Source organism: Nyctereutes procyonoides, unplaced genomic scaffold (assembly GCF_905146905.1).
Source record: "Nyctereutes procyonoides isolate TBG_1078 unplaced genomic scaffold, NYPRO_anot_genome, whole genome shotgun sequence".
Taxonomy (NCBI): Eukaryota; Metazoa; Chordata; class Mammalia; order Carnivora; family Canidae; genus Nyctereutes; species Nyctereutes procyonoides.
The window spans coordinates 48,512,349-48,530,167 of record NW_026575146.1 but is presented as its reverse complement, the minus strand read 5'-3'; the positions used below and the strand labels follow the sequence as shown (position 1 = coordinate 48,530,167).

Genomic DNA, 17,819 nt, shown 5'->3' with positions numbered 1-17,819 from the left:
ATGCTGTGAAGACGAGTAAGAACCTGTTCTTCTCTCCAGGAGGTAGAAGTCCGAGGGAAGAACACCCGCGATTCCTCTCGCTACCAAGGACACCATGTCAGCTTTTATAAGTGACACCGCACGACGCGCTACAAGGTAGGGAAAGAGGTGTTTTCGACTTTGCCGGGCACTGCGGATTGTTTCGCAATCGCTGGCCTTCGGTTTTTATGTGAAAACCCACACGAATGCAGTGAGTTTTTAAATACTACATTTAACAAAAAGCCTCATCAGGGGAACATAAAACTGCATGGTCATCTCTACACTTGTCATCATATAAAGAACCTCGGCATTTGCATTTTTCTTTTCTTATTAAACATTCTTAAAATCAGAAAAAGGCTGCGCTCGTCGCGTTTCCCGCCTCCGCAGCAAAGGGCAAAGAATTGTGAAGAAGACCCTACTCCCTCCCCCCAGCCCTTGTGCAATTTGGGGAACTAAAGCCCGGGGCGAACCTGAGGAAGCGCACAGAGGAAGCGCGGGGACGCCCGCTCCCCGCCCACCCGGCGGTGAGGCCCCGAGGGCTCGCCTCCGGCGGAGGGGGGCGAGCGGGGATGCTGGGGGCGGGGCCGGGCGGGATGCTGGGGGCGGGGCCGGGCGGGATGCTGGGGGCGGGGCCAGGCCGGGCGGGGCGGGATGCTGGGGGCGGGGCCGGGAGGGCGGGGCCAGGCCGGGCGGGGCGGGATGCTGGGGCGGGGCCAGGCCGGGCGGGGCGGGGCAGGGCGGGCCGGGCCGGGCGGGCGTCCGGGAGCCCCGAGGCGCGTTCCGCCAGCGCAGGGAGCGCGGCGCCCGGCGAGCGCGCTGTGGTTTGCGGGGCGGCGCGCTCGCGCACTTTCCTGCGCCCCGGGCGGCCGGAGGCTTGCTGCAGGTAACCGACTCGTCCAGCCCTCCCGGTCCCGGCAGCCAGGACCGCCTGCCAGGGCGCCCGGTGGCGGCCGGAGGGGTGGGAAGGATGCGAGGGAGGGGGCCGGATCTCAGCCAAGGTCCCGCTGCCCCGCGCGGACTGGGCTCCGCCGGAGCCGAGGAAGCGGAGCCGGGGCCGGAGGGAGCGCGGCGCGCGTGTGCGCTCTCGGACCCTTCCCTGGGCCTGGCGACTCGTGCGACCCGTGGAGCCCGAAGCCGGTACTCCGGTGCGCTGTGTCACCTGGAAGCCACTTTTTCCTGGCTTCTTTCCGCCGGGTCCGGGTAGCGAGTAGGAGCGGAGACACCGGGGGAGCTGGCTGCGGGCGTGGATCGGCTGAAGAGCGGGCACTTAGTCCCTCTCTGCCGTCCCTGGGGCGCCAGCCCTGGAACTTCATTTAATCCTGCCCGTAGCCTGCGCAGGGGCATGATGAACCCCACTGCACTGATGAAGAAGCTGACACGCCGGGATGAGAGCGGACTCGCCCTGGGGCAGGCCACTGGAAAGGGACACGGAAGCTTCCCCCTCTCCCGCTCCCTCTCGGTCCTACCCCGCGGGGTAGGAAGCTCACGCGGCTGGGTCTGTTAGGAAACAGGTGATTCTGAAACACACTCTGCCCCCTTTCTAGGTTCCTTGTTTTGTTTTTTGTCAGCACCGACCTTCTGCCTCAAATTCGAACAATTTTTGCTTGTTAGCGTTTTGAAGTGGAAGCAGCCCTGGCTCACAGCTCTTTTTCTTGCAGCGCTTTCTGCCGATGCAGAGCGAGTTGCCAGGCACCCTCGCGGGCCACACACGGCTTTCTCACGGTGGATGAGGTCGCCTGCGGACCCGGGCTGGGCCTTTTGGGCTGCCCAGGTGTAGGTAAGTTTTGTAGCGACCTGGCGACTGTTGCATCCTTTGCTTGACTTCTTTCCAGAAGGAAGAGAGAGGCCCAGCGGGAGGGATGTACGAGGTTCTCGGAAAGCATCGGTTCCTTGACTTGAGAACAGGCTACAGGTTTCTGTGGCCTGAATTTGGTGAGTGGTAGGTGAAGGCACCCGGTCAGGGATTTGTCCCCTGCTCTGGGCATTCGGTCCCCCTTTCAGAGCTGTTCTGAAAGGCAGATTTGTTTTATAGAGGAGAGGAGGAGGGGTGAATGGTTTTTAAAGATCAGTGTAAATTACCTGCTAGGAGCCCAGGCAGTTCCAGACAGGCTCCCCTGCCAGAGGATATGGTAACAGATTTCACTTCTGGCAAAAAAGAAAAACACTGAGCTCTGTGGATATCTGCTAGTGCTTCATGGATTTCTTTGCAGCCCTTCAAGATGGTAGTTTTGGGATATGAGTTCTTAGAAATGGCTAACTCCTCAATTTTTAAAAACAACGTAACATACTGTAAATTTACAAAGTTTTATTGGTAGATGGAAGAAGTTGATATCTTTTCTATTTCGTGGTAAGGATTTGGCGGTTGCCGATAGCTCCTCTGTCTCTCCTTCACTGGCTCTGGGAAGGACCTCCTTAGCCTAGGCCTCAAATCTCTAATGGATTTCATCCTTCATTCATTATAATTTGTCCCTGACTGATTATAAGACAACTTCCAGCCACAGGTTGGTTTTTTCCATTTGTAACTTAGTTGCTTAACACTGAGAAAAATGTTGCCCCTGAGAATTATAAAATCAGCTGTTACAGGGACTGAATAGGTAATGGATGGGGGACCTAACCGGGTCTTGGTCTGGCACAGGTTACCTACAGAAGACCTGCTGAAACAATCTGTGTGGGTATCGGCCATCCCCTCCTCACACCCATGCAGGGATTCTGGCTCAGTGTGGCTAGATCCTTCTCCCCTCCCTTAAATAGCTGAAAAATCTTCATTTTTTTTTTTTTAAGTAAAATCTGATTTAAATATTGACTCTTTTTTTTCTTTTTTTTTAATTTTTTTTTTCAATTTATTTATTTATGATAGTCACAGAGAGAGAGAGAGAGAGAGCAGAGACAGAGGCAGAGGAGAAGCAGGCTCCATGCACCAGGAGCCCGATATGGGATTCGATCCCGGGTCTCCAGGATCGCGCCCTGGGCCAAAGGCAGGCGCCAAACCGCTGCGCCACCCAGGGATCCCTTTTTTTTCTTTTTTAAAACACAAGAGTCTGTCCAATTTGGTTCATGCATCATTCATTTTCAGATCTGCTACACCTGGTGATTGCATTCTCGGGGGGGAATGAAAAATTCTGACCAAGATGTAGATATTGTGCATTTGTCATGAAATGTGGTGGTGGGAAACCGAGATTAAGGCTGTTTGAAGGTATTTCTTCTGATTCTCAATTCCTGTTCTCTGTCACATACGGAGTACTTCGACTGCACAGAGCAAAGCAAAGCCGTCTCTTATGGGCCAACGGAGGAATTGTGTCACTGTTGCTAGTGATCATTCAAGTGAAAATTTATTCATGGTTCTGGTTCAGGATGTCAAAAGCCCAACTTCCTAACTTAAAAGAGGAGTTCCCAAATGACTGTTCATATAAATCACGTGTGTTTCTCATGGGGCCTGTGTTCTTAACCACATTGACTTTCACACCAGTGCATGGGAGAGGGTTGTCCTGTTTCTTTGTCGCCCATCTGTGGCAAAATGCTATGTATGTTTAAGCCAGCATTTCTCAAATTTGACATTTTTGACCAGTTAAGCTTTTATTGTGAAAATTGTCCTGTGTGTTGTGGGTTGTGTAGCAGCGTGGTGGATGCCAGTAGTGTACTCCCTACAGTTACAACAACCCAGAGGTCTCCAGATGTTGCCACATGTTCTCTGGAGGATAAAGTCACCTGGTTGAGGAGAATGAGCCAACATTGAAAATGCTCTGGAAGTTTATGAACTAAAACTGTATATACAATTAGCTTTTAAACTTTTAATGTCTAGAAGTCATTTGTAATGTTTACAGAAACATCTACATTTTAAAATATTTTTATAATAAAGGTGACTAAACCAGTGTTCGTCATGAACAGCCACATGTGTCTTGCCAGGATTTATCTCCAAGGAAATTTCAAGCATTTGACGTGATTGTTAAATTTCTGAAGTTCAAACTAGCATAAGCTAAAAAGGAATTCCATGGTGGTTTTTATTTTCCTCCTTTTATTTCATTTTTTTTTAAGATTGATTTATTTTTATTTAAGAGAGAGAGTACACACTGGGAGAGGGGTAGAGGAAAAGGGAATCTCCAAAGAAATCCCACTGAGCAGCGAGCCAAATGCAGGGCTGGTTCCCAGACCCTGAGATCATGACCTGAGCTGAAATCAAGAGTCAGATGCTTAACCGACTATGCCACCCAGGCACCCCCATTTTTTACCTTTTAATTTACTTGATGTCTTTTAATTTTTTTAAGGTGATAAAATATCAATGAACCATGCTTACTGATTTGGAGAAATTGGCACAGAAATCTCTACTAGAACTCCAAGCAAAAATTCTAAGCAGAAATTTTAACAATGAGACTCACTGTAGATCATGTTCAGAGGAGAATTTAGTTGTAAGAAACATAAAAAGCTTTTAGCTAACAGCAATGACTAAGACAACCTTATCTTTCTGTTGTATGAGAAATTCCAATTTTATGTAAGAGAGCCCTACGTAATAAACAATATAATTCATATCAGAAGATGAAAATAGGGATGCCTGGGTGGCTCAGCAGTTGAGCACCTGCCTTTGGCTCACGTCGTGATCCCAGGGTCCTGGGATTGAGTCCCACATCAGGAGAAAACTAAAAAAAAAAATTTTTTTTAAAGAAATTTTAAAATATAATAAAAATAAAAATAAATTTATTCCCATGAATAAAAAAGAAATTCTCCCATAAATAATTTTTCTTATGCTAAAGAGTTAGCCAGATTGTGTATGAGGGGCCTGGGTACCTGAGCAACCTGTTTTCTTCAGACATTCATTGAACGACCACTTACTGAGCATCTGTAAATGAATGACAGTCATTGTCAGCCCTGGCGCTACAGCTATGAAGGATGGAGGGTCCTTGCCTTTTTGAGCCTTCTAGCCTAGTGGCTAGAGGAGGGGGTGGAGATGGACAAGCACATAGTCCCAAAGGCTGTCCCAGTCATAAGTGGTACTCCAGAAGAGTACAAGATGTCCAGAGAGCATTTAACCTGAGGACCTCAACTAGGGGAGGGGATTACTCAGGGTAGGTGTCCCCAGGAAGTGATATTTAAAATAAGGCCTGAAAAATGAATAGGAAATAATCAGGTGAATTCCAACATGAGTTCTATGTTGAAAGGGTTGAGAATATAGTTTTAGGGGGAAGGCCTCTCAGGTCATTTTCAGGACTTTGGGCTTTAATGGAAAGGTAATGGGAACCTTTTGAAGGATGTTAAATGGGAGATGAGATGATTGACTAAGTTTGGGTTTTGAAAAGGTCATCATTACTGTTGTGTGGAGACTGGTTTGCAGGGTTAGGCCATGCTGGTATCTAAGATACCTTCATGCAGACTGGAAAAGAACTCCCCTTCTGGGTGGACCAGTTAGAAAAGATGCACTACTTTGTCCTAGCGAGGCCATGCCAAAGGGCTCAGGCCCTGAAGCCTGCTGCTTTGCACACATACCCTGGACAGGGGCAAGATGGGGTATGGGGGCAGAGTACAAAGGTATTTGCTATCACCTAGGGATGGTGCAGTGATGCTGAATAGAAGCCAAAGACGGAGGGGTTGGGTGGAGGAGGGAGAGGGAGAGAGAAAGAGAGGAAGATTGAATTTGCAGCTGAAGTCAGTCTGAAAGTGGTGATTATTGGGATGTGGTTGATGGACAGGGAGATATCAAGGATGTTTTGAAAGTTTCTGGCATAAATAACTGAGTGGGTGGAGTGGTGAAACCATTTATGGTGTTAGAGAACCCTGGAGGAGCAGGGGGTAGGCTTGAGATGGGGGAGGGAAGGTGAGCCACTTGGATAGGTTTTGCTCGTGAGACGTCCAAGTCCAAGTAGAGACAAGGAATGGCATCTGGAACTCTTGAAAGAAATTGGGTGGAAGAAGTACATGTTGGGAGCGGTCACATGTAAATAATCATGGCATACACAAAAGATCATCTGAGGAGGAGTGGGGTTGGGGGTGAGAAGAGAAGGAGGTTGGCCCAGAGACCACTGTGTGTGGAAGAGGAGAAACAGCTGGTAACGGCTACCAAGAGACCAAATAGACATGCAAGACAGGCAGGAAATGTGGGATCTCTGGTTTCCTTTTCTTCCTTTCTGTCTCTTTTTCTCCTTCTCTCCTTTTCCATTTGAGATTGGAGAACTTGAGCAAAGTCTGACGGTGCTGGCGAGTTTCTGGTAAAGAAGGAGAAGCGAAAACAGGGGGAAGTGAGGAATACGTGACTGAGCCTGGTTTCAGAGGAGGCAAAAGAGACTGGATTCCGTTACACAGGTGGGGAGATTGGGCTTGGATGGAAAGGGTGGGGGGAGAGGATGGGTGAGGTGCCTCAAAGTTGGCAGAACCATCTGCTGAGTTTGGTGGGTAAGTGAACTTAGCTACTTCCATCCACCAATACTTATGAAGCATTTTCTAGTGCCAAACACTGGTAGGTTCCTTGGAAAGGATTATGATTGCTGTCGGTTACCATTATTATGCTCAGCCCTGGTAGAGTAAGAAATGTGTTTGGTCTGTGTCCCTGGTTCCTGACCCAGAGTTCTGAAGCCCTGGGAATTTCCTGAGGGATTGGGATGATAGGAATGTCTTCTGTTATTCGTGTAAGGAGCTCTTTTCCCCACCTGTTTATGCTAATGAGGTGGCTGAGGTTTGTGTGTGTAGGGGGGCCCTAGGTAGCCTCAGGATGGGGTAGTCACCGGAAAGAACCAGTAATTAGAAGGCTGGAGCTTTCAGCCCCACCTGCTATCCTCTGGGAAGCTGGGAGGGGCATGCCGAGAGATTGGGTTATAGAAACTCTTGATCAACACTATTTGGAAAGCTTCCAGGTTGATGATCCCAGCAAGATGCTGGAGTAAAGGAGTACACCAAGGAACAATCCAAGGTAACTGTGACATTTTCACGGTGGTGGTGGTGGTGGGGGATGTGACTGCTTTTCAGAAGAATTTATGCTACAGAGACGCATTTTGGAAACAGCTGTTTGGAAATGTTTTCGCTGTAATCATGTTGCCAAGAAATATGATAGATCTGTGACTGATCAAAACTCTTAAAAAACCGGAAACCTTTAAGAAGGGAACAAGGATTAGAACAAGGATTGTTGGACAAAATCTTTTAAGTGAAGAGTATCAATGGGTTTTGAATCCATTTGTTAGATTTTTTTTTTTTAATTTTTATTTATTTATGATAGAGAGAGAGAGAGAGAGAGAGAGAGAGAGAGGCAGAGACACAGGCAGAGGGAGAAGCAGGCTCCATGCACCAGGAGCCCGACGTGGGATTCAATCCCGGGTCTCCAGGATCGCGCCCTGGGCCAAAGGCAGGCGCTAAACCGCTGCGCCACCAGGGATCCCCCATTTGTTAGATTTATGAAAATGTGGCACCTTACTGCCTAGTGTGCATGGAAAATTGATTGAGAACTACCAGCTGAATTTCACCCAAAAAATCTTTGTGTAAGTGGTGGACAGATTGAAAACTAAGTATCAATTTAGATAGCAGAGCCCAGTATTGTACTGTTTTCTCAGTGTATCCTTGTCACCCCAGACAGCCATTAAAACAAGATGTTAAAGGATACAGGAAACTTGGAAGCTGCCCTTCACAGTGCTCTAGAACAGGATAATTAACTAGGTTTTTTTCTTTTTTCTTTTTTTTTTTTTTAAGATTTTATTTATTTATTCATGAGAGTCACAGAGAGGCAGAGACACAGGCAGAGGGAGAAGCAGGCTCCCTGCAGGGAGCCCGATGTGGGACTGGATCCCCGGGACCCCAGGATCATGCCCTGGATCATGCCCTGGGCCGAACGCAGGTGCTCAACCGCTGAGCCACCCAGCTGTCCCTAACCAGGAGTTTTCAAAAAATAAAAGGTGCCTGCGTGGCTCAATGGGTTTAGGTCTGCCTTTGGCTCAGGTCATGATCTCACGGTCCTGGTATTGAGTTTGCTTCTCCCTCTCCCTCTGCCCTTCCCCCTGCTTGGGCTCTCAAATAAGTAAAATCTTCAAAAAAAAAAATAGTAAAGCATATTTAATCTAGTGCTTTCATTACAAATATTAATAACTGTTTTGTATTTGCACCATAAGTAATTAAACTAATAGGCTTTATTTCCTTTTTTCCCCATCTTTTTGTTTTATAATGTACATAATTTATTAGTACAGTAGTACATATAATTTTTAAATTTATTTAAATTCAATTAATTAACGTATAATGTATTATTAGTTTTAGAGATATAGTTCAGTGATTCATCAATCTTATTTTTTTTAAGATTTTATTTATTTATTCATGAGAGACACACAGAGAGAGGCAGAGGGAGAAATAGACTTCCTGCGGGGAGCCTGATGTGGGACTTGATCCCAGGATCACGACCAGAGCCAAAGGCAAATGCTCAACCACTGTGCCATCCATGTGTCCCTCATCAGTCTTATGTAACACCTAGTGCTCATTATATCACGTGCCCTCCTGAACGTCCATCACCCAGTTACCCGGTCCCCTAACCCCCTCCACAAGTACATATAATTTTTAAAGAAATATACATATACTAATAGGACTTACCCAAAGCTTTTACTCTTGGCATTTGTACTAAAAAATTGAAAAGCCTATTGCTAAAAACGGAGTCAAATTGTTGCCCTCCCCCTATGGCAATTTGAGAACTAGATTTCCTTGTAAACTTTAAAACTACCTCATGATGTGATCCTATAATTCATTCATGGAAAATAAAATTGTTACTAGAACTTATATTCTAGAAAGTGATGAATACAGAATGTATGCGGGTCATATTTCTCTTGAGATGTGTGCGTTATACTTCCTTTATATAACCCACTTCAAATGCTTAAAATAAAAGAAAGAAAAAAGAAACTTCCAGGGGTTGTGGCCAGTGCTCTGCTCCAGGACAGGTAAATGCTTTAAGTCATTTCAACATAGGCCTTGTTTTCATTCTTTTGTTCCCTAGCCACCTCCATGCTGTTGATAGAGATCTACCTCTATACCATGTTGGGTCTTTTGGGGAAGCAGATTGGTGAGGGCTACATTCCCCTTTGCAGGGGATGGTGAGGGTTAAAAAGCAAGTCTTGAGTCACCTCTGCCCTGTCGAGGGGCTCTGGCTCCATCTCCCACAGAAGGTTCACTTGGGGGTAGCAGCATGATTCAGCCCATCATGGGTTGGAATCAAGGAATCACAAATTTTCTGGGATCAGAGGCTGGACCCAGGAATGCTTAAGGCACCATCCTAGGCTGTTTGACTTGCTAGGCCTGTTTGTCCTTTAGAGAGATGCCCCTATTCCATCCACTTAGGTGGAATACTCAGATCTAATCTTTGTTTACTCTTTCCCCATGTTATGTTAATCGAAGTCATTTGATTGACTCAGGAAGATTCATTTCTAACACTGCTGCTAATTAATAGAACACCTGGCTCACCAGGAGAATGCCTGAAGCAGATGTAGTAGCTGCAAATGGAGCATGGCCATCCCAGGAATGAGTCCCCGTTAACCTCCCCCACTCCCAGGGGGCCATCAGAGCTGTTGTTTCTGGACAGTCAGGCTAGACGCTCTCTCCTGTTCCTTGCAGCACTACAATGGTTGCATTGTTCAGAAAATAGTTTTTATCTATATTGACCACACCTATAATTTCCCAGAAAAGGCTCAGCAAGTAAGCATTGGGTGGATTCCTTGAAATCAGGAAGATGCATTATTTATAATTGTACTTCCCCCCTGCCCCCCCCACCACCCCAAAATATAATACTGTTCTGTTTTGTATAATATCTGCTAGGTGTGGAATTAAATTGAGTGCATTCGAGTATTTGTTAGTAAACTTGAAATAGAGTTTCTGATTGTGGAGGTCTGAAAAAAGTTAGCCTCTCGGCATGATGAGCTAAATATCTGAACAATGTCCAGACAGGAGAAAATATAAATAATAATAATGAACAAATTGCTAACATTTATGAAGTGCGCATGTGTTAAATGCAGTGTAAGTGTATGACAGATTGGCTCACTTATTCTTTATAAAAACTCTAAGGTGCACGTGACCCTAAGCCAATCAAATTGCTTAGTATTATTGTTGTTATTTATTATTTTTACCCCCCAAAGCAGCCAAAGCTTGAAGTGCTTATGGAAGTCTGAGTTGGTGGGTGATGATACCCAGTTTTTGAGCTGAGCAGTCTGGTTCCAAAGCTGAAATCATTGCTACTAAACTCTCCTTCTAGCATATAAATACACTCAAGAGAAAATAATGAGCCAGTGGTAATCAAAGAAATACAAAATGAAACCTCAGTGATGTACCATCATCCAGATGCGATAATGACAAAAATAATTATATAGTGGATGAATATGTGGTACATAATTAAGATAATTATACAGTAAGTGTAGAGAAAATGGTGCTCAGATACTACTAGTGGCAATGTGAGTGTAGTTCATTTGGAAGGCAATCAGGAGTCATAGAAATGTATAAGTTTTGGTCCAAGAATCCTACTCCTGGAAATCTTTTATAAAACCAAGAGAAAACAAATTGTGTGTATTTCAAAAGAGTTCATAGTTCATGTTTATAACAATATAATTTGGAAAGGCCCTTAATATCCAACCACGAGACACATACTAACTGTGGCAAAAACAATAAAGACTCCTGGATGTCCATTAAGAGAAAATTGAATCCCAGCTGCTATTACATCTACACATGTAAGTCAGTAGTGTTCCTGGACAGGCATCAGAAGGGAACTTGAAAACGAAGTGTAACTGAATTGGAACTGTAAGTGGCTTTTTGTTTCGAAAATATCTTCACTATAATATTTTGTAAGCATACTTCCCTGGAGCTAATGTTGGAAGATTGAGGCCATTTTATCTCACCTGGCAATTTTAAAAGAATTTCCTGAAGTGAAATTAAAAACTTAAACATTTCAAAATTGCTAGAGTAAATACCCTCAAACAAAAAGATGATCACTGATTAGTTTTGGTTCTGTATGCTTCTCAGATTTTTCCAGTGCATACAGATAGTATATTTGGAACCTTGTTTGTTTGTTTGTTTGTTTTTAATGGGTTTATTCTATACATACTGGAGTGCAGCTCCTCTTTGGATACTGTCTTATCTCAAAAATCTTTTTGTTGGGATCCCTGGGTGGCTCAGCAGTTTGGTTCCTGCCTTTGGCCCAGGGTGCGATCCTGGAGTCCCGGGATCGAGTCCCATGTCGGGCTCCTGGCATGGAGCCTGCTTCTCCCTCTGCCTGTGTCTCTGCCTCTCTCTCTATGTCTATCGTGAATAAATAAATGGAATCTTTAAAAAAAAAAACTTTTTGTTGTGTCATTACATAGAGAATTCCTTCATTCTTGGCTTTGGCAATATTTTCTTTTTTTTTTTTTTTAAGATTTTATTTATTTATTCATGAGAGAGAGAGAGAGAGGCAGAGACACAGGCAGAGGGAGAAGCAGGCTCCATGAAGGGAGCCCAATGTGGGACTTGAACCCAGGACTCCAGGATCGGGCCCTGGGCCAAAGGTAGGCGCTAAACCGCTGAGCCACCCAGGTGTCCCAGCTTTGGCAATATTTTCAAATTCAACAAATATACCTAAGTGTAATCTAGGTACAATGAAAACATTAGATCAAGTTTGTCACTCAAGTTTATGCATCTGCTTCAAGGGAGTGGTTAGGTCTCAGATCACACATGGGTCCCTGTATCTTAGGGCTAAAGCCTTCAGGAGGAGAGTTTGTCATATTGACACCTGCAGGAACATTTGGAAGGTTAGGAGGTAGGGCAAGGTATGATCCGAAGCTCTTAATAACTGGATCCAGTGTTGTTTTTGGCCAGAAAGTGAGACTTCTCTGTTCTCTCTCCCCTCTGGGGAGTCAGCCCTGGGCTGAACTCCATCTCACCTCTTCCCTGCTAGTATACTGGAGGAAATGGTTGTATTCAAAGCAAACTAAAGCCTCAATTTCCTTGACTGTGAAGTGAGAGGGAAAAAGTAGCTACTTACAGGGTTGCGGGAATTGGGACATTATTTAAATGCTTGGCGTGAAGTTCTTGCTAGGTGTTCACGTAAGCAATCTCCTTAATCCCACAATAACCTCCATTGTGAAAGCGCCATCAATTTTAATATTGGCTTTTAAGGAAATTAAAAAAAAAAAGATCACCATAGTAGTGAACACATAGTGCATTAAGTGCCTCTCAATTTCAAAAGCTGTTAACATAAGAAAGAAAGTCCTCGCACTTGGGCAAGTGCAGCCTATTAGTATTTTGTCTTGTCAGGGCCTACCCTGTTATCTCCATACCTGACACTCAACCTGGCTGGGGCTCAGCTTCCCCTGTCCCTGTCCATCGTCCACCTGCTGAGGAGCAGCAGAGTGCTGCATCACTCAGGAGTTGGGGACCCCTGACCAAACCCAACTCCCCTTGTACACAGATGAACAGCCCCAAGTGCAAAAAGGTAAGGTCAGTCCTGCACACAGGATGAGCACCTCCCAGTACAAGGCCAGTTGTTTGGGGTTTCTTGATAGATACTCATTCTGTCCCACCTGACACAGGGGCTTTGAATTCATGATATGCTTGCCAACACACTATAATTGAGAGCATTTAAATACTGTACTCCAGTTCCCTTTGAGCTTGAAGGCACATCCAAGTTACTGCTGTGCCTTTCTTTTTCTTTTTTTTTTTTTTAAATTTTTTTGAATTTATTTATTTATGATAGTCACAGAGAGGAGAGAGAGAGAAAGAGAGAGAGAGAGAGAGAGAGGGGCAGAGACACAGGCAGAGGGAGAAGCAGGCTCCATGCACCGGGAGCCTGATATGGGATTCGATCCCGGGTCTCCAGGATTGCGCCCTGGGCCAAAGGCAGGCGCCAAACCGCTGCGCCACCCAGGGATCCCTGCTGTGCCTTTCTTTGAGGGAAGGAAGGGATTTTGAATGACTCCTCGACTCTTCATTTCTTTCTTTCATTTTTCAAATTGATAAGCTGTGCTAGGCCCAGGAAGCAATGTGAATAGAAGGGGTGGGCAAAGAGCCTGAAACCAGGTCAGATTACCAGGAGCTCACTGAGGACATGCATGGAACAGTTCAGAGACAGCATTATGTGGAATTCAGTGCTGAAATGGGAGGTTATGGTGATGACACCTGCTCTGTTGATCTAGCAGCTGCTGCATACCATAGTCTCTGCTTTATAGGTTTTTGAATCACCACCAACCCAATGGGAAGGGTATTATGAGCTCCACTTTTCAGACAAGGAAATCAAACCTTGGAGAGATGAGGTAACTTGCTGAAATCATACGTTAGAACATGACATAGTTAGGATTTATAGCCTCATCTGTTTGACTTCACACTGCTCTTTTGCTCTGAGGCTTCCACTAGCTAGTGAGGTTTGATTTCATGGAGGATGGTTCAGGAAAGGGACTATATGCAAGAGGTTATGCTGGATTTTAACATGATAGAGAGAGCACTTCTCGTTCTTGGTAATGGTTAGCTTTATAATTTTTTGTAAAATAAAAGGGAATATCCACTCTGACAATTATGATTAGCTAGCCAAAAATCCAGAAACATGGTATGACCTGGAATTTTAGGATTTCCTTTAAAAACAAAAAGGAATCTAGTTTTTTGGATTAGGGTTTCTGGGACATAGGAAGCATTTATTTTTTTTTACTCTATCTTTTTTTAAGATTTTTATTTATTTATTTTGACAGAGAGAGAGAGACAGACAGACAGCAAGCAGGGGGATTGGCAGAGGGAGAAGCAGTTTCCTGCTGAGCAGGATCCTGGGATCACCACCCAAGTTGAAGGCAGACATTTAACCAACTGAGCCACCCAGCTGTCCCCATAGGAAGCATGTAAAACCTAGAATATTTAAAATTGCGATTGTTAAGAAAATGGAGGAGCTATGGGCTACATAACAAGCAGGTGTGGTGGAAACCAGGGCCATTGTTAAGCTATTTCTACTGAAGAATTGTTCTGGGGCACCTGGATAGCTCAGTAGTTGAGCATCTGCCTTTGGCTCAGGTCATGATCCTGGGGTCCTGGGATTGAGTTCTGCCTGGCGCTCCCTGCAGGAGTCGGCTTCTGTCTCTGTGTCTCTCATGAATAAATAAATAAAACCTTAAAAAAATAATTTGTTCTGGATATGTGGGTTAACTAACCGTGTGAGCTCTGTGCCCTGGTATTCTCATCTTAAAAATTAATAGACCAAAGAAACTTGAAAATACTGTTCAAATCTAAAAGTTTGTTTCCATAAAACTGTGGTGCTTTATTTAGTATTCTAAACTACTTAGTATTAGATTTTTTAAAAAATGAAAGGAAAAAGTTTATTACTCTTCAGTCTGGAATTTTGAAGTGAACAATAAGATCTTTTGTACTCAATTTTGTCCTGCAGTGGTAATGAGGTTGAAAATTTCTTTAAAAAACAACAGCAACAACAAAAAACCAAACAACTGTGTGTACGCGCATATGCGTGCAGAAGTAGATATATTTCATTAAGTCTATCAAGGCCCGCTTCTATTCATGAACTCTGTTGCCTCAGAGGACAAGCTTTTCCTATTTCAAAGTTAGTTTAGCCATTGCTGGTGCATTAAGAAAACTGGGATAACACTAAAGCCGCATAGGCAGTAAGACACACTAGTCTGTCTTTGAGATGGAGACAGACAGATGGTCTTTGTCCTTTATGCCCACATTTTCATGACACTAAACTCAAAAAGACCCCTTTTTGTGTGTTCAGACAACCTGGTTCGCTCCTCCTAATGCTCTTGTAACCTATGTCCTTTAACGTCTATCTTTTCTTAATTTATAAAGCCTTTTCTAAGTGACATTTTCTACTGGTACTCACCTACTCCAAAGGTCTAGTCTAGTTATAAGCCAGCTGCATCTTTTTAAAAATCATAATAAAGAGGTTAAAAAAAAAACCCTGGAGGTTACAAATATGTCAGGGAAAATTCAGTAGCATTACGTACATCCACCTCCACTGTCCATTTCCAGAACTTTTCATCATCATTTCAAACAAACTCTGTGCCAACAAACTGTAATTTCTCCCTCTGCACACATACTGCTCCCAGCCCCTAATAACCTCTGGTACACTTCCCATTTCTTATGAATTTGATGACTATGTACCACATATCAGTGGAATCATGCAGTATTTGTGTTTTTGTGACTGGCCTATTTCACTTAGCACATCTTTAGGGTTCCTCTGTGTTGTCACATGTGGTAGAATGGCATTCCTTCTCAAGGCTGAGTAGTAGTCCTCTGTATGTATACCCCATGTTCAGTTTATCATTTGCTTTTCCTGATTACTAGTATAATGCCTTAATTCTGATACTTTTGTGTAATTATGGGAATTCTTTTGGCTTTCAAGGGAGTGTATGAAACTTTTAAATCCATATGTATTTTTTAAAAGATTTTATTATTATTATATATACAGAGAGAGCACAAGCAGAAGGAGGGAGAGCAAGGAGTTAATATCTGGCAGTCTCCTCACTGAGCATAGAGCCCAACTTGGGGCTTGATCTCAGGACCCTGAGATCATGACCTGAGCTGAAACCAAGAGTCAGCTGCTCAACCAACTGAGCCACCCAGGCACCCCCATATATATATTTCTGGCACCAAATTATAAATTTTTAAAAAATATTTTATTTATTCATTCATGAGAGACACAGAGAAAGAGAGAGGCAGAGACACATGCAGAGGGAGAGGCAGGCTCCATGCAGGAGCCTGACGGAGAAGCCTGACATGGGACATGATCCCAGGACTCCAGGATCACACCCTGGGCCAAAGGCAGGCGCTAAACCACTGAGCCACCCAAGGATCCCCTGAATTATAAATTTGAAGAGATTTCAGGATATCAAGAAAGCATGGCTACTAACAGTGGTGAGATTAGTGGGACATTTTTTCTGCTGTGGAAAACCCAACTGTAAGTCTGAAGGGCACATAATTCTAGGATCCTGTTTGAATTCACCAGCTATATTCCCACATTTCCTCATTTCCATATTTGCTTTAATACTGAGCTGAAGGCAGAGTCTTCAAGCTCTGCTTCTTCAGTCACAGGCCCCACTCCAATGGCTAAAGGACCCAGATATCTTGACGAGGAAGAGAAGTGACCCTGAGCAAGTCCATTGGAATGCTTTGTGGCATTGTGTCTGGCCCAGCTGGTGCCCTCATTGCATCCCGCACATACTTTCCTTTTTCTTTTTCTTTTCTTTTTCTTTTTTCAAAGATTTTATTTATTTATTCATGAGAGACATGGAAAGAGAGGCAGAGACATAGGCAGAGGGAGAGGGAGAAGCAGGCTGTCCTCTGGGAGCCCAATGCAGGATTTGATCCCAGGACCCCGTGAGCCACCTAGGTGTCTCACTGCACCTCTTTTTTGACTGCATTAACAAATGTATGTAGCTTCTTGAGAAAATGACTAAGCCCAACCAGTTATTGGGTCTTTCACCCTTATGAGCTATCATTAGGTATTCTAGAGAGAACCAGATGAAGGGCACTGGTCTTTAGTCTCAGACATTCAGAATGTGTGCATGTGTGTGTAGGGGGAGGACAAGGAAAAGACAAGCATTCAGAGAACAAACCACAGATCAAGTCTAGTCTCTGTGGTCTTACTGTTTACCTTAGATTTACAAAGGAAATTTCCAGAGCACTTTCTCTATTTGACTCTTCCAGATTTCCTGCCTTTCTGTGCACCTGTGTGAGCACACACATGGATGCACATACTTTCATTATTACTGAGCAAAGATCACTTGATGGATGAGGAGCCGTCGTGGGCAGGACAGAGCTGGCCCACTGCTGCTGCTTCTGGACAAAGCTTTTGTTTTGTTTTTTTAAAGATGTTATTTATTTGAGACAGAGAGAGAGAACATGAGCTGGAGGGAGGGGCAAAGGGAGAGGGAGAAACCGACTCCTGACTCAGTGGGAAGCCTTGCAGGAGGCTGGATCCCAGAACCCCAAGATCATGACCTGAGCCGGAGGCAGACACTTAACCGACTGAGCCACCCTGGACAGAGCTTTTCTACAGCCTCCTTTCTCTCCTATTACCTACTCTAAATCCTACTCATCCTTTAAGATTCAGGTTAGCTGTAATCGAGGAAGCTTTGGATCCTTTCTTTTCCTCTTGGTGGACTTCGAGCTTTCAGTTCTGCGGCAGAGAAACTGGTGTGTAATGCATCTTGCCTGCCAAACCCGGAGGCAGGAATGGCCTCAGCTACTTATGTCCCTGGTGGTGGTTCCAGGGGAGGAAGCAAAGGAGACAGACAAGAGTGCTATTTCCAATAGTGAATGAAATGCCTGAGTTAGTTTTGTCCCAGGGTCATACAGTGAATAAATGAAAAAAAAAAAGTCTATAGAATTTTTCATGCCATTAATTCAGGCATAGAGAACTCTCTTCTTTTCCTTCTTTCTTTCTTCCTTTTTTCTTTCCCTTCCTTCCTTCTTCCCTCTGTCCCTTTTTCCCTACCTCCTTTTCTTCCTTCCTTTTTTCTCTTTTATAGGTGACCACAGGGGATCCCTGGGTGGCGCAGTGGTTTGGCGCCTGCCTTTGGCCCAGGGCCCGATCCTGGAGACCCGGGATCGAATCCCACATCAGGCTCCCGGTGCATGGAGCCTGCTTCTCCCTCTGCCTGTGTCTCTGCCTCTCTCTCTCTCTCTCTGTGTGTGTGACTATCATAAAAAAAAAAAAAAAAAAAAAAATTATAGGTGACCACATAGATGAAACCTGGTTTTAGTTAATTCCATCTAATTTAAAATTAGGAGCAGGTCATTGAGAAACTTTCATGAATTATATACCACATATTTTGAATTTATACATTCACTGAATATGCTTAAGTACGGGATTAAACAGACAGCTCATGGGATTGTAAAAA

The 17,819-nt window shown here is 44.5% G+C and overlaps 1 protein-coding gene across 6 annotated transcripts in view; it reads left to right on the top strand.

Annotated features, from left to right (window-relative positions):
* The first annotated feature begins 792 nt into the window (after positions 1-792).
* Positions 793-17,819, top strand: part of GCNT1 (glucosaminyl (N-acetyl) transferase 1) — a 28,654-nt gene continuing 11,627 nt past the window's right edge. For 3 of the 6 annotated variants that reach the window (XM_055311163.1, XM_055311158.1, XM_055311160.1), the window contains exons 1-2: positions 4,281-6,306; positions 6,848-6,910. The gene's annotated coding sequence lies outside the window, so the exon portion shown is untranslated. Of the gene's footprint in view, positions 902-1,676; positions 1,796-4,280; positions 6,307-6,847; positions 6,911-17,819 lie in introns of those variants that run through there. The other 3 variants (XM_055311164.1, XM_055311161.1, XM_055311162.1) reach the window with 2 other exon arrangements.